The sequence below is a fragment of the Dermacentor andersoni genome, chromosome 3, assembly GCF_023375885.2.
Source record: "Dermacentor andersoni chromosome 3, qqDerAnde1_hic_scaffold, whole genome shotgun sequence".
NCBI classification, from domain to species: Eukaryota; Metazoa; Arthropoda; class Arachnida; order Ixodida; family Ixodidae; genus Dermacentor; species Dermacentor andersoni.
The window spans coordinates 134,956,388-134,971,408 of NC_092816.1; the positions used below are offsets into that span (position 1 = coordinate 134,956,388).

Sequence of the window (15,021 nt, forward strand, 5' to 3'; positions counted from 1 at the left end):
CGGTAATTGAAATGACAAACCGACACTATTTTGTCTGTAGGTTCTGTGCAAGTAGTACTTTACGAATATTCTGACGTATATTACTTTGAGAAATGGACAATTTGCTCAAAAAATTGAACTCCCCCTGCCGTAAGCCTGAGGAAGTGTTCGGGGCGCGGGGTACGAGATTATTTGTGTGGGGAAAAACATTTCCTGTCATCGCCTCGTTGCTACCTCCGCCATCGAGTTTCATGGCGTGAAATGCAGCCTGCGTTGTTTGTTTAGTGGTATTACGTTGTGTCAAAATATTGGAGGAAAGCTGAGTTCTGGCTTCTTTTTTGGAAGCAGGATGCATTTGTGACTTTTCGCGAAGCTGGATCGCCAGCGACCAGGTGTAGAGCTATCTGCACTCAACAACCGCGACCGTACATCAGGCTCATCATTGTTGGGCATTTAAAGGAGACGGCTATGTAAGAAACGTTATGTTCAATCTGGAGCGCCAGTGTTCGGGAAGCTGGCAGCAGTGTGGCAGCTCGCAGCAGCCCCATTGAATTTGACGTCTGCAGATTCGTTCTTGCTTATCTCTTCATGCAGTGTTGGAGAAGCTTAATCACCTGCATTACAATGCGCATTTAGTGCTGCGCAAACTGTTACGTGTACGCATAAAAACAAAGCTAAAATGAAGCCAAGTGATGAACTGGAGTGACTTGGATAGACGCTCACACATCGAACCTGCCGCACCGCCAGCTGTCGAAGCAGGCTGCATTTTGTCGGCCTGGCTTTGCTTCATTCGCTCACCTATTTCGCATTACGAGCGGTCGAATAGAATGCTCACGGACTTCGCATATTTTCCACCAGATTGCATTTATGTCATATAACTCGTCGCATCGCTCTATGTGCTATCGGTCTGTATCAACGCGCGATAGGGTATGATATGATTTTAAAAATAATCGTTAGCAAATGCAGCGCTTGATTTCCATTTCATTTCCCAATAAAGAGGCGTGTATTCGCTGGCGCCCACACATGCGCACTGTTCAAGCCGGCGAGTCGCCAATGAACTGAGCCCGCGCGCTGAGAGCTATGATGGTACGCCGAGTACAAGAGCGCGCTCTTAAACCACTAGCCGTAAAGCCGCTCAATAAAAAAAATTACGCCATCCTTTGAAGATTGTCACAGCCCTCCTATCCTGCGCCTTCCCTGGACGTTCGGCCTTCCCATTAGCCGAACGCCGTCACGAGCTTTTTAATGCGAAGCTATCTTGCTCTCTTTCTTTGACTTTCTGCTGCTGCTGCTGCTGCTGCTGCTTTGGTCCTGCATGCCGCTAACGCCGGCAACGTCATGACATAGTAGAGACGCACGCCACTAACGCCGGCCAGGTGGGAACGTGGTTGAGACCTGGCCATGTCACAAAAACACAAAAGGCATGCGCTGTCGGTGTCCCGTTTCATGACATTTGCTTATGAGCGGTAATTCTCAAATATCTGAGCAATAACGTTGTAAAGAATGCAAGAAAAGGTGTGCGCCACGTGGGGGGTCTGCGCGGTTGTGATTCAGAATGATTATTCGCTAAGGGACGCCGGTGGCGTTGACAACGGATTTTCTGCGGCACGGGGCCCTTAACGCCATCGCGTTAGTACTGGACAGGAATGTGGCTTAAAGAAAAGAAGACCCGAGAAGCTCGTGTCAACATTTACGCCGCATATCATGTGCACAATGCCCTATTGACGCCGTAGCTTTACGCAACTAGGCGAGAGCCCCGCACAAATGCAAAGCAGGCACTGCCACGCTTGGCTTGCCTCCGTGCTCATCCGCGACAGCAACGACAGTAGAGAGAGGAGCTGGGGAGAACGTTAACGAGGGAATAGAGCTAGAGAGGTGAGGCAGTTTTGTGAGCTGCAACGCTACAACCTAGGATGGCTCAGTGCCGCGGAGACGATGTGCCGCGGAGACGAAGGCTCGCATAAAGCGTTGAGGGGAGCAGGCAAGGTAACATTTGACATCACGTCACGACTTTCATACTGCGTCACTATATCAGCGCCAAATAAAGTCAATGAACGCAAACAGCAGACAAGGCATCGTTTACATCGATTGCCACAGTGCGTGGTATATACAAAGTTAGAATAGCAGCTTGGGCTTGTTGGTTTTCCATCCTGCGGTTAACAGCGCAAAATGTAGACAAGAGACGAGACAAGAAGACACCACAAGCGCTGATTTTCAACAACGTGTATTTTGAAAGAAACGCGGCTTCTTATAACCATTGCCCACACGTGTCGCAGTCACGTAATCGCACATCATGTGAAACATGCACTTTTTCTTTTTTGCACTCAAGATAGTGGTTGCACATGCAAAAGCTCAAGTTCTTTTTTTGTACGTAACAAGGACGGCGTGCTAACGCATTGGTCACGAAGTTTGGTAATCTCGGCTGCCTCAACTATCTCCCGGACCAGCTGGTCGTTTTGTTTCTTCAGCACTTAACAGCGTCTGAATTCTGCGGCGCAACCTTTTGAGGGGCAATCCCTGACATGGATGCCTAGATTCCTGTTAGCCTGCTCGACGCTAAGTTTGTGTTCCTTTAGTCTTTTATTTGTGCATCTCGAAGTTTGCCCTATAGAACTTTTTTCACATTTCAAACGTATTGAATACACCACGGCTTCTGTGCACTCCACAAAGCGATTCTGGTGATTTGTCGCGCACCCTTGCTAGTTTACCGGCTCTTCAGCATTGCCGCGTCGGCAGAGGCTTTTTAGTTTTTTTCGGGGCAGTAAGCACTACATTAACTCCAGCTTTGCGCCCATTCTTTTTCAAGCGGTGAGATAAGTTGTGCACGTATGGCAGGGCCACGGTCCTTCGCTTTTCTTTCATTTTTGGCTTCACGCCACCTGGCTCGCCATGGACACGCTCGAGTTTTAGGTTCTTGCCCACTTTTTCTGCAACGGACACAAGAAGGTGCAACGGGTAACCAGCCCTAGTAAGCCGGTCAACCTGCCGACGAAAACTTTGTTCCATTGCGTGAATGCACAATTTTTTTAGCGTATTTGTTAGCGAAAGGTTTGCAATTGCTCTCTTCACCAGTTTTGAATGCGCTGATTCGAATGGCAGTGGCGCCATGTCGCCTCTGGGTTCCTAGGCCCAGCAGATTTTCCCCTTGGAGAGCTCGAGTCTGAGATCACGGAATCTCAAAGACCCTTGCGGGGGGACCGCGTGGGTAACAGCAAGCGGCTGAAGCGCATGACTAAAGCATGTTACTGCCTCCGAAACTACGTCATCTGAATTCGTGCCAGGGAACTAACTAATCGTCAACGTACCGAAAGACTCCCCGGACGCTTGTTCTGGTTAGGGCGTTCTGAAGTAATCTATCTTTCTGGGCAAGATACAACTCGCTAAGTGCTGGCGCAATACATGACCCTATACAGACGCCGCGTTTCTGGACGTACACAGTCCCTTTCCACGTAACATGTCTAACAAATGCGCTCAAAAAATCGTGCATCCACGCAATGGAACAAAGTTTTCGTCGGCAGGTTGACCGGCTTACTAGGGCTGGTTACCCGTCGCACCTTCTTGTGTCCATTGCAGAAAAAAAATGGTGAAGAAGCTAAAACTCGAGCGTGTCCATGGCGAGCCAGGTGGCGAGAAGCCAAAAATGAAAGAAAAGCGAAGGACCGTGGCCCTGCCATAGGTGCACAACTTATCTCACCGCTTGAAAAAGATTGGGCGCAAAGCTGGAGTTAATGTAGTGCTTACTGCCCCGAAAAAAACTAGAAAGCCTCTGCCGAAGCGTCAATGCTGAAGAGCCGGTAAACCTGCAAGGGTGCACGATAAATCACCAGAATCGCTTTGTGGAGTGCACAGAAGCCATGGTGTATTCAATACCTTTGAAATGTGAAAAAAAGGTATATAGGGCAAACTTCGAGATGCACAAATGAAAGACTAAAGGAACACAAACTTAGCGTCGAGCAGGCTAACAGGAATCTAGGCATCCATGTCAGGGATTGCCCCTTAAAAGGTTGCGCCGCAGAATTCAGACGCTGTGAAGTGCTGAAGAAACAGAATGACCATATGGTCCGGAAGATAATTAAGGCAGCTGAGATTACTAGACTTCGTGACCAATGCGTTAGCACGCCGTCCTTGTTAGTGACAAAAAAGAACTTGAGCTTTTGCATGTGCAACCACTATCTTGAGTGCAAAAAAGAAAAAGTGCATGTTTCGGATGATGTGCGATCACGTGACTGCGACACGTGTGGGCAATAGTGATAAGAAGACGTATTTCTTTCAAATAAACGTTGTTGAACGTCAGTGCTTGTGGTGTCTTCTTGTCTCGTCTCTTGTCTACATTTTGCGCTACATTTTGCGCGGGGGGACGGCTGTTTCGACGCCATGTAATGGAACACGTTTCTAGCTGTCCAGAAGAAGCGCGGAAAACCCTTCTGCTACGCGATGCCACCTCGCGGTCACACGTTTAGAAAAGCAAGCATTATTTCTGTATTTTATGTATTTGCGCCTGAAAACCTATGAAAAACACGATGTAGCTTACATCAATGGCGTAGGATAGCGTGTCTACTTTTTCTTATGCGCAAGAAACCTTCCTGTTGGCTTTCGACGGGTCCTGCTCAGCCGCCATTTCGTTGGGACAGGAAAGTAGCCTGCATCGTTTTCGACTTCGATACTGCCTTCGCGAAGCTGTCTACTTTGACGTCTTCGTTTGAATTGGAACGAGACTTAAGATGGCCGCTATCAGCCTAGCCGTCTACGGCGGGTATTAGAACACACCCATTGCTTCACGCTTTGTGTTCTGTGACGCTTAGTTAACGTTGAAGAGACGCGTGCGAACCCGTATATTGAAAAGCGATCTGCGAAAGTGGCTGACTGCAGCGTTGCGGAGACGCTAATGAAACGCTGTGTTCTCGCCGCTTCGTTGGCGCAGAAACGAGAGAGGCAGAACGAATAAGTAGAGCCAACGAAGCAGAACGACATTCAGACGTCCTCTCTTGATGTTGCGGTAGCCAGTCACGATATAACGTAAAAAAAATCTCAGCAAGATACGGCCTCAAAGCCGCGAGCGACAAATGGCGACAACGGTTGTTGCGGAGAGCGTCTGCTAATCCGCTCCGCGCAGGAGGAGCCAACGCCTGCGCAGGAGGAGGAGACAAGAGATGGCGCTACCTTTAGGGGCATATTAATTCATTAGGGCATTACCCAGCCGAAGCGGCCGCCGCGCACATGGTTTAAGCGAGGCGCCAGCAGAGCGTGCCCACGTTCAGTTCCAGAGAGCCATGAGCGTACACCGAGCGCGAGAGCGCGCTCTGAAACCACTAATCGATGCAGTCGCGCGCATGCCACACCGAAATCCCATCTCCATGTGATTTACGTGCTGGTAAATGCGTATTTATCAAACGACGGTGCCGTTGCACTGCAGCCTGTTTGGAAGTTCGGTTCTATATGAAAACAGTTCTCACGTAGTCTGGGTCGCTAGAAAAGTTTGAAGGCTGGGCTAGAATTGAAGAAGCACGAATTTACATTATTACAAAGGGTTCATTACACACCGAAATTCATGACGTATACCTGTTGTAAAGTGCTCGCTGCTAATCTTTGAGTGCACGTTTGGCTGCCATACTGAGTCTGCATTCAATCACTTTACGGCGTTCACTCACGACGTTCTCTTTAGAGGGTGCCCCTACTCGGACGCAAACTAAAGACTAACACCGTTGTTCTTGGCTTAATAATCCCTACATCCATACGCCAGGCAGTTCGCAGGTATGTCGTTCAGAAACGCGGCCACGGGAGCTTGCCTGAGAGTGCCGGAATGCCCTGGCGGGGAGCCGTCTGCTAGCTTTTCAACCGCATAGGGGGCGCTCGCAAGCGGTGCGCTCGCGCATACGCAGCAGCTTCTTCGCAAAGTGTCCATTCAATTAGTTCAATAAGCCGTCGGCGCCACGCGGATGGCCTGAGTGGTGCGGGTTGATTTATATCTAACAGACAACGCCGCCAATGTATCCACCGAATTTTCTTCGACGCGGAGGCCTTAAGGCTATGGCGTAAAAATGAAAAAAAAAGGGGGGGGGGGCAAGCTCGCAATCGGTCAGGCGAGGTTTGAAGCAGCGAAGCTGGTCAATTAGGGCCACCTCGTTCAAACGCGGTAGTCTCTCTTGCTTGGGTAGATACTTGAAGCCGTTTGTCACGCTGAACTGCGGCCCTTTCCCGCGTAAGACCCGTTTCGCGACAGGTCCTACACAGCCGCATCTCGTTGTGGTAGCTGGCCTCGGGGAAGATGTCTTGCAGCACACACATACCTTGTGCACGTTGCTCCACAGACTGAACAGTGTTGAGCGTCGATTGGTTTGAGTCAAACCACAGTCCAAATTCCAATGAGGGCAACTCACGTTGAAACTGAGCGCTGGCACCCCCGGTTCAAGCGCGAGCTCGGCGTCGCTCGTATTCGGCCTCCCGTACTGCAGTGTCTTGCCGTAATCGTCGATACTTCGCAGCGATCCAGGCTCTCTCTCGACTGACATATTCTGGGTCTTCGCGTAGTCGCCACCCCTTGACTTCGGCCTCTCTGGCCAAGTATGTCGGATCGGCGAGTCCTTGCCGTTGTTTCTTCCGCATCGCAGCAAGTCGCTTCACGATGCGCAACCTTTTCTTCGGAAGTACGAACTTTCCTAAGCCACCCTATGGCGTTAACTGACCGAGCGCCACCGAGCATACGCTTTCATATCATTTTCAAGGTCAAGTGCATGCGCTTTCCCAACCGTTATCACTGCGCATGCGCAGATCGCGGCGCGAAACCAGCTGCGCGCAGTGTCTCCGTCTGTGGGCATCGGTGGAGCTTTGCGATACGCGGTCCATTTTACGACGAGCAAGAGCAGCTTCGCTGTTAAAAAATGAAAATATGCAGATTCCACGCGAAGCTTTGTCGGCTGTTTGCGTTTATCGACGTTTTTTAGCGGTGATATATTGACGGCATACGACTGTCATGTAGGAATGGGAAATGTTACCTTGCCTGCTCCGCTCGGTGCTTCATGTGAGCTTTCGTCTCGTCGGCACCAATTGCACGCTTCGGCGTCATTACAGTTTGTAGCATTGTAGCCCATAAAACTAAAGCCCCTCAAAGGGCCCTTCACCAGGTCTGGCCATTCTGAGCTGACAAGCGAAGAGCATACAATGCTCGCCAACGATCATGTTTGCGAAGAATTACGTCGCTGCGCGCGGCGGAAAGGGCTGAAATTTCAATCCGAACGCTGTTTCCATCTCCACTCGCGGCGAATCCGCGCGGAGAGGGACGATGACGTAGTCGGGCTCCTGCGCCTACGTAATTGTGTCCGCAGTGTGACGTCGCTCGTGGTGACACGTGACTTCGATAATTATTCAAGACAACATCTCTTATCTGTGCGATCTGTTGCTTGCATTGACGAATTGAAGTTTAGAGAAATAATAAAACATACAAAAGGAAGATCTGCGTAGTTTTTGTTTTACTTTGCACCGAAGCAACAGAGATGTACTTCCACTTCGTCTGCTTGGTCCCACGGTCGTGCGGTCACGCGTAGGTACCGAAACTATGCCATTTTCTACCATGTTCCAGCGCGTGAGCATGCTGTGCGATCTACTTGTTCTGCCTCAGTATTCGTGTAGCACTGAATTGTGCCGCTAGTCATGTTTCCTTGTGCACAGCGCGCAATATCGTGCGCTGCGCGAAGGAGACAACAGCTCGCGCGTGGCGCGGTCAGCGGAAATGCGTAGGGCAAGAAAAAAAAAGCGAGGAGAAACAAATGAAGGCGGGGCCTGTGACGTATGCGTCACGCGATTCTCGAGGTCGAGTATGGGAGAACGCCGGGAAGGAAATTCGCTTGCGAAGGCTAAACGGAGCGCGGGGAGAGAGCGTCTTGTTTGGCAGTGGAGCCCGCCTGTTGAAATCATAGGTTCGCGGCACTCAAATACTTTCTCGGCTATTAATGAGCCGATCTGAAAAAAAAGTTGCGGCAGAACGCTCCCTAGAGGACACGTAACAACCTCCAGCGTATAAACAAACTTTGCTATGGGGCCTTGTGAGGGGCTCTTTAAACTTCGTAAGGTAGCGCTACGCTTTGAAGAATAGGAAACATTGATTGCGCTTTCTAGACAATCGCATGTAAGAAGACAGGACAGGCGCAATGCCGCCTCTTCCTCGCGCGCTCCGGACGAGGCCGACGCCGCGTCGCTATTGGCCTAATAGCATGACGTGGGCCCTCGCGCTGGCTTCGTTTGTTTACAGTCGTGCTTCAGCGCCATGTCTGCTTGTAAAGCGTCTGGGGAAAGGCAAGGAGCGCACGTTGGCGCAGTTGATATTCTGTGTTGTTTGGTTTGCGAACGCCTTGAACTAAGTTTTGTGGCAAGTGCGACGTCGCTTCACGTCATTTTCGATCACGATAACCCGCTGCGCCTTCGTATGCCAAAATAGTTTCAGAAACGACAAGAAGCTCTTCTCGATCCCGTCCAGTAAGCCCTACGGTTTCGCCCAGCTCTCAGTTTTGAAGGGTTAAGAAAGACATGGTTTCATCGAATTGGGAAGGAGAACTTCAGAGCAATATTCTCCACACGACTGTACGAGGTAGTTGCGAGTCTCTCACAGTATAGTCCTACGGGACGTGTACTTTCTTCATATAAGCAGTACGTGGTCGTATTTTGTGCGCTTAATCCTATTCTAGCCAACAGGCTTCAATTCGCGGGCCTGCGAGGCTGCGTGGGAAAACGTGATTGCGAGACCTTTAGGATTCAGCGCATTAATTTTGACAAAATTTGAGGCTCGACCGCGAAAACTCATCTTAGGAAAGCAACTCTCTGCATTTGGTGGTTATTAACTAGCCTTGTTTAGAGCGAATAGCTTTGTTTGCCTCTTTTGTTCGTGTTCGTCATTGGCGATCGCCCAGTGGATTTGCAATACAAAGGAAAAGTGTGCATGCTCTCCTGAAGCCGCGTTCGTCGCCAAACGACAGCATCATAATCCAATAATCTCTTGGTTTTTGGTATCGATGAGGACAAGGGTGAATCAGACAGCGACCTGAGACAAGCTGTTATTGAGAATGCCTTTAAACAAACCCTGGGAGTGCAAGTGAACACGATCGACAAAATTCACCGCATTGGCAAGAAAAAAGACGGTAGTAATCGGCCGGTAATCATGCATTTTTATGATTCGCGAGAAAAACAGTCTGTGATGCAGAACTGCGGCAAGCTGAAAGGCAGCTCGATAAGCCAGGACTACGCTAAAGAAACTGTAGAAGTACGGAAAAAACTATGGCAAAGCAGTGAAAAGGAACGAGCAAACGGCAAAAAGGTAAAACTGGTACATGACAAGCTTAAGATCAACAATCATAACTACGTCTGGGATCATGAAAGGAATAAATGGTGTCTGTGCCGTACTGAGCAAAAAGAGGGGAAATACTGCTGGCCAGACATTGCTTCAGTTGCAAACTTTAGACGAGGCTTCTGACACGGATAGCGATTCTTCTCGGTCATAGCTCAAGATTGTACTTGTAAACGACCGCAGCATAGCAAATAAAGTGACTGGTTTTAGAGTATCTACTAATTTCTCAGAATCCTGATGTATTGATGTTGACTGGGACATGGCTACATAGTGCAATTAGTGAGAGTAGTATTTTCCCTCCTGACTACAAGGTATTTAGATGCGACAGGGATTCAAGAGGTGGTGGCGTGGCTATTGTTGTGAAAAGTACAATAAACACAGTCGCTCTTGATTGCAGTCTCCCTGAAATGGTTTGGTGCAAGATACGCTGTGCAGACATGTGGTATACATTAGGGACTGTGTACAGACCACCAGCCACGCCGCCTAAATTTTTGGACGGCTTGAATGAATTTCTTAGCTCCCATGTAAATGAAAACACAAGACTAATAATGGCAGGTGACTTTAATTTGCCGCATATTAACTGAGAAAGTCTATCAACGGGTAATGTAGAAATAAGGAACGCCAATAAAATGATGCAGATCATGTTTTCACATAACCTTAAGCAAATAGTTAAAGACTTCACAAGAGTTACACCAAAGTCCCAGTCATTGTCGGACGTGGTTTTCATAACCAGTAGAATACCTGACTATACTGTATCAATTGAGAATGGTTTGTCACATCATAAGATGGCTTGCTTGAATGTACCGCTGCACACAAGAATCTGTAAGCAAGCATATGTCGTGATGCATGATAAGGATTATGGCCGTGCGAATTACACGTCTATCCTAGACGTTTTGGAAGAAAAGTTTAATGAATTTGAAATAGCATCCAACCGCGAAAGTGTAGAAGAACTATGGGACCAACTTAAAGGCATAATCAAATACTGCATAGATCATTTTGTCCCCACACGCATAATGAAATCAAAGCTAAGAAATTCATGGATTACTAGGAACATCATACATCTTAAGCGTAAGACAAAAAGATTAAGGAAGAAAAAAAGCAGGGCAACAGAACTTTCAATAACCAAACAATTGCTAAAATCTGCATTGGTGGAGTCTAAGAAAACATTCTTCAATAAAACGCTTACAAATTCCTCAAACGCTCGCCAGAAAAGTTTTGGCGATATTTCACAGACAGAAAGGATGAAATAAAACAGATAGCGGATGTGACAGAAAAAAAAAGGTATTGCAAACGTACTTAATCAGTTCTTCCAATCAGTTTTCACCAAGAATAGATGTGATAGTGACGATGATCCTTTAGTCTGCGCAATACAATACCCAATGGAAGACCTACGCATTACAAGGGAAGGCGTGTTCCAACATTTGCTTACGTTGGACGCAAAAAATCACGTGGCCCGGATGAAATACCGACGGCATTTCTTCAACGGTACGCTGAATGGATGTCGTATTATTTGTAGCTTTTATTCGAAACATCTTTGCGGGATCATTCAGTACTTCAAGACTGGCGCGATGCCACCGTCATTCCGATATTTAAAGGTGGCAATAGGCTATGTGCAAACAACTATAGGCCGGTCTCGCTCACTTCTGTGTGCTGTAAAGTCCTAGAGCATGCAATAGCTAGACATATTCTGTATTGTTTAGAAAAAAACGATTTATTATGCCCAGTTCAGCACGGTTTCCGATCTGGCCTTTCGACAGTGACACAGTCAATCGAAACTGCGCATGACCTTTTTACAGCTATATATGAATGCCAACAGATAGATGTTGTATGTATAGCCTTTGCAAAGGCATTTGATAAAGTTGCACATCATAAACTGCTTTCCAAATTGAGAAGCCTAGGAATTATTGAAATTACAGTATTGTGGATTCAGGCATACTTAACAAACCGTTATCAAAAGGTCAGAATCGGGAAAAGTGAATCGGGGAAGTGTGAAGTTGTGTCTGGAGTGCCGCAGGGATCTGTTAAGTCCGCTATTGTTTTTATTGTATATTAATGATATTCCTTCTAACGTTGATCCGCCTGTAAAAATTAAACTATTTGCCGATGGTTGTTTAATTTACACGCGTGTAACCTGCTCGGAAGATCAGATTAAACTAAACAGATGCCTGCAATCATTAAACTCGTGGGGCCAGAGTTGGGGCATGGTAATTAATTTTAAAAAATCTACATACACTCACGTAAGTAAAAAACAGAACTTTATCAGATTTGAATATAATATAGGAGAAAATGCATTGGTTGAGGTACAGAGTTTCCGATATTTAGGGGTGACAGTGATGCATAATCTAGACTGGCGTATTCACATTGAGAATATCTGTTCGAAAGCTTACCAAAAGCTCTGCTTTCTTAGGAGAAAGCTTCCAGATGCGACTAAAGAAATTAAATTGGTCGCCTACAAAACGTTTATACGACCAGTTTTGGAATATGCGAATGCTGTGTGGAGCCCTCACCAAAAATGCTTAAAAAAGAAGTTGGAAAGGATTCAGCGGATTTCAGCACGCTTTATATGCTCCAAGTATCGCCGTACTGACTCGGTTACAGAGATGATACAGCAGTGTGAATTAGAAACGCTGGAAATGAGAAGAATAAAACATCGACTCAAACTTTTTTTCCAGATAATGCAAGGTGCATTAAAAATAAATAAACAACATTATGTGAAAACGCCTCTAAAACGTGGTTCATGAAAAAACCACAGCAGGGTACTACAACCTATTAACACGCGTACGGATGTATATCGGTATTACTTTTTTCCTGATGTAATTGAACTATGGAACAAACTGCCAAGTGATGTTGTGGAGAGTGCGAACTTGCAACAATTTGAGCTGGGTGTCGATATGTTTTTGAGAAATGGTGTACAAATTTTGAATTCTGATTCATGATTGCTCATTAAAGTGCCTATGAAATGTATATGTTCTTCTTCCCTCCCTGTAACGACCCTCATTGGAGGGTTAACAGTGTGACCAAATAGATAAATAAATAAGCCTTTGAGACGTACGTGGTAATTCGTGTCAGCTTTAAAGTGTGCGCAGATTAAGATGCGGCGGTGGAGCACTCGCAAAGAAAACGTGTGGTCGCCCGCTCGTTCACTGGCTGGTTTAGTCGTGGTTCGCTCGTTCGTTTAATCGTTCGCTTACTCGTTTGTTCAACTATTACCTCGTACTGTCACTATGTCTCTGAGACACACGTTATGACAGAACAAATGATGCCTCAATATTAACGACGGCATCATTTCACTTACCGCAATTACGGCCGCGTCATAGCGCGGTCATCACTTCACTGAAGTCATATCTCGCGAATATTATTTCGGAGCGAGCGTAACCGCACTCAATGCATGTACTTCGGTGCAACTCGCATCGCAACAAGTACCTCACTTTGTGAACGGACGAGCTAGCGCACGATGAAATGCGTTTAATGATGAGTCACTAACCTGAATGAAGCGCTGTTACCGGATTCCCGCTTCGCAAACGAATACTAAAAAACTGACTTTATTTTCTATATACGCAGAATCCCTGCTCGATGATCGGCCGCACGTATTTCTGCCAAATTTGAGGCACGAGAAACATAATAGCACCAGCGCCCACCTCTGAGCCTTTGCGCATGCTTAGAAAATTGGTACGCACGTTGGCGGCACAGTAGCCTGTAATACTCTTTCGAACCTGCAGAGCAGCCATCGTCCGTGCCCCCTGTCGGTATTTGTACGTCATAGCTGATACGCGCCACGAATTCACTTGGTAAGGACGGCGCAGTTTATTTAGGCTACTGAAAGCTTACTCCAGGTCCGGATTGGCATTCGATTGTAAATGTGTTATCTGCAACCATTCGCAACAGGATGTTGCGACACGTACTTGACAAATGTTGGGTACCTAATTGTAGCGCACGCGATACATTCGGAGTCGTCATGGCATAGCGTTAGCGCTCGTCAGATACTTCTGTTAAATAAATATTTATCAAAACAGAGAAAGAAACGCTGGCGTCACTGAAGTTGTATACTATATAATATGAATTTCTATACCGGCGGTTGCCCGTATAGAAATTATACGCTGTACGCGAAGTTACTCGGAGATACAAAGCGAACGCGAACGCTTAAAGCGCACCGCCTGGCTATGGGTGCATTCACGCTGCGAAAGGTCGTCGGACAGGCTCGAGCACTGTAGGCGACACCACGGTCGAGGAGGAGGCGTGAAAGAGAGGAGAAACGAGGAGTGAAGGCGGAGAGTGTCGCTACTTTACGAAGTTTAAGGGGGTTTACTTAAAACCACGCATAAAAGTGCTCCCTCTCTCTATTCCCTTGCTAATATTCTCCCCACCTGCTCCCTCTACTGTCGTTGCTGTTACGGCTTAGCACAGAGAGAAGTGCGGCAGCTCCTGCACAGTATTTGTGAGGGGTCACGCCTACTGGGTAGAGTGAAAACTAAATACACTATACTAATGGGCGACTTTAATGCCAAGGTAGGCAAGACGCAGGCTGGAGACAAGGCAGTGGGGGAATATGGCATAGGCACTAGGAATAGCAGGGGAGAGTTATTAGTAGAGTTTGCGGAACAGAATAATATGAGGATAATGAATACCTTCTTCCGCAAGCGGGATAGCCGAAAGTGGACGTGGAGGAGCCCGAACGGCGAGACTAGAAATGAAATAGACTTCATACTCTGCGCTAACCCTGGCCTCATACAAGATGTTGACGTGCTCGGCAAGGTGCGCTGCAGTGACCACAGGATGGTAAGAACTCGAATTAGCCTAGACCTGAGGAGGGAACGGAAGAAACTGGTACATAAGAAGCCGATTAATGAGTTAGCGGTAAGAGGGAAAATAGAGGAATTCCAGATCAAGCTACAGAACAGGTATTCGGCTTTAACTCAGGAAGAGGACCTTACTGTTGAAGCAATGAACGACAATCTTCTGGGCATCATTAAGGAGTGTGCAATGGAAGTCGGTGGTAACTCCGTTAGGCAGGACACCAGTAAACTATCGCAGGAGACGAAAGATCTGATCAAGAAACGCCAACATATGAAAGCCTCTAACGCTACAGCTAGAATAGAACTGGCAGAACTTTCGAAGTTATCAACAAGCGTAAGACAGCTGACATAAGGAAGTATAATATGGATAGAATTGAATATGCCCTCAGGAACGGAGGAAGCCTAAAAACAGTGAAGAAGAAACTAGGAATTGGCAAGAATCAGATGTATGCCTTAAGAGACAAAGCCGGCAATATCATTACTGATATGGATGAAATAGTTCAAGTGGCTGAGGAGTTCTATAGAGATTTATACAGTACCAGTGGCACCCACGACGATAATGGAAGAGAAAATAGTCTAGAGGAATTCGAAATCCCACAGGTAACGCCGGAAGAAGTAAAGAAAGCCTTGGGAGATATGCAAAGGGGGAAGGCAGCTTGGGAGGATCAGGTAACAGCAGATTTGTTGGAGGATGGTGGGCAGATTGTTCTAGAGAAACTGGCCACCCTGTATACGCAATGCCTCATGACCTCGAGCGTACCGGAATCTTGGAAGAACGCTAACATAATCCTGATCCATAAGAAAGGGGACGCCAAAGACTTGAAAAATAATAGACCGATCAGCTTACTGTCAGTTGCCTACAAACTATTTACTAAGGTAATCGAAAATAGAATCAGGAACACCTTAGACTTCTGT

At 47.1% G+C, this 15,021-nt stretch overlaps 1 protein-coding gene across 1 annotated transcript in view; it reads right to left on the reverse strand.

The window, feature by feature from the left end:
• The window catches only part of LOC126525038 (uncharacterized), an 81,603-nt gene that overhangs the window by 53,295 nt on the left and 13,287 nt on the right, over positions 1–15,021 (reverse strand). The gene's annotated exons all lie outside the window — the stretch shown is intronic.